Source organism: Octopus bimaculoides, chromosome 1 (assembly GCF_001194135.2).
Source record: "Octopus bimaculoides isolate UCB-OBI-ISO-001 chromosome 1, ASM119413v2, whole genome shotgun sequence".
Lineage (NCBI taxonomy): Eukaryota > Metazoa > Mollusca > Cephalopoda > Octopoda > Octopodidae > Octopus > Octopus bimaculoides.
Window position 1 is genome coordinate 162434528 of NC_068981.1, and position 2072 is coordinate 162436599.

At 31.6% G+C, this 2072-nt stretch overlaps 1 long non-coding RNA gene across 3 annotated transcripts in view; it reads left to right on the forward strand.

The window, feature by feature from the left end:
• LOC128249279 (uncharacterized) overlaps nt 1–1388 on the forward strand; it is a 45193-nt gene extending 43805 nt beyond the window's left edge. For all 3 annotated transcript variants that reach the window (XR_008265371.1, XR_008265372.1, XR_008265373.1), the window contains 2 exons: nt 500–816; nt 1224–1388. This is a non-coding gene — a long non-coding RNA (uncharacterized LOC128249279). The remainder of the gene's footprint in view (nt 1–499; nt 817–1223) is intronic.
• Nucleotides 1389–2072: the final 684 nt, after the last annotated feature.

Below are 2072 nucleotides of genomic sequence, written 5' to 3' on the forward strand. Positions count from 1 at the left end.
ACACACGATGGGCTTCTTTCAGTTTCTGTCTACCAAATCCACTCACAAAACTTTGGTTGGCCAAGGTGCCATGACATGCTACTTTTATTTGTGGGTTAACAAGGCTACTGTTGGTTTCATGTCGAGAGATTTATCTCAGCATGAAACCAAGTGAGTATATTAGACTGGGCAACAGATTAAGTCTACCACCCTAGTAAACAATAGCAGGATTTGAACTCAGAATACAAAGAATCAAAACAAATATTGGTTTCATATTGTGGCACAAGGCCATTATTTTGGGGGGGGAGGGGGTAAGATAATTACATTGATCTCAGTCTTTAACTGGTACTTATTTTATCGACACTGAAAGGATGAAAGTCAAAAGTTGACCTCAGCAGAATTTGAACTTAAAATGTATAGACGAATGAAATGCCACTATGCCATGCCTGAGGCATTTTACCTATGACTATATCATTCTCTGTTCTCCATTTTCCAAGACTATAACCTTCATTATTTAAAGGAGATTTGGCTGCACCATCAAGTAAATCTATAGTGTTGCACAGCAGGACTGAACCTGAGACTACAAGGTTGGAAAGCAAACTTCTTAACCACACAAACATGTCTGCAGTGCAGCTTATAATAACATATATAATAATTTTAACCAGTAAAGACTTGACCTGATGAAATTAAAACACTGTTACCAAAAATCAATCCAATGTGAATTTAAGGAGCCAAGTCTTGAGCAACATGACAAAAATAACCATTCTACTGTTAGAACCATCTCTGCCCTGCTTATTAATACTTGCACCAATGTCTGATGAAATCCTCCTTCCACAGGTATATTTTCATCTCCCATTTCACTCTTCTATGTTAATGCATCTTTTTTAATGTTAATGTGTCTTTTTTTTCCTCTGAATTTATTTAGATTACTAGCTTAAATTTATTATCTTCTATAGTTTCATTTTCTCTTGTAATTAACTTCACTTTGAACTTGCTTTGAAGCCAAAAGTTTAAGTTTTTAAAAAATTGTCATCTGGATTGTGCAATTAATTTATTCAAATCAGCAATTACTAAGTTGGTAAAACCATAAAAAAAAAAAGAATTTCCTTATTATTATTTCTTTAATAAATAATAATTATTATTTTTTAATAACAAAGAAATAATATAGAATTCATTATTTTTATTTGCGTATTAATTTTTATTTATTCTTTTTTATTTATATTGTATGTATTTTTTTCTCTCAGCATGAACAATGGACTTTAAAGACATTCAAAAGTTTCTTTGAACTGAATTCTAAAACTTTATTATTTCAAATTAATTAAAATTTACTTCAAATTTGAATTGGTATGTGGTTCAAGTGCTGATCTATGAAGGGCACCTTGAAATAAAATCAAAATAGACCACTTGTCCATTTTATTTAGTTTTCATTTCACTTTTCCTCAGAACCTTTTAAAATGAATGCAGCTCATATCCATGGCAATGCATATAAGCTTATATAAATTTATAGTAAATGCACAGATGAAAAACAGACACAGAAGGGCAAGCTAAACAACATATAGTAAACGCACAGACAAACGAAAAACAGACACAGAAGGTCACCAACTCCTCATTAATTATCACCCAGAGAGTCAAACGCAAATTTCATGCCTGACATGGTGATTTTTTGTATATTTTCTCTTAAATAGTTCTCCTACCTCCCCTTTAAAGGTGACAGCTCTATCCTTTCATGATATCCTTAAAGCCAGGAACTTTTCAGCACCCCCCTCGTTTATTCTTTTATTCTTTTACTTATTTCAGTCATGTGACTGCGGCTGTGTATATATATGTATGTATGTATATATATAGTTGGTTGAAGCTTTTTACCAATACTTAAGTTTTATGTTAACATGAATAGTCAGACAGCATGAATTACTATAATGAAATTCTCCTTTATTCACGATGATATTGAGACCTCACTCTTTCATTGGAAAACATATACTATTTCAGTCACTCTTAAGAAATGGCAATTTCTATCTTATGAAGAAAAAATATTGTTTTTAAGGGAGAAATGACTTTGTTTAATTTATTGGCAAAATTCTGATAGAAAAATAACC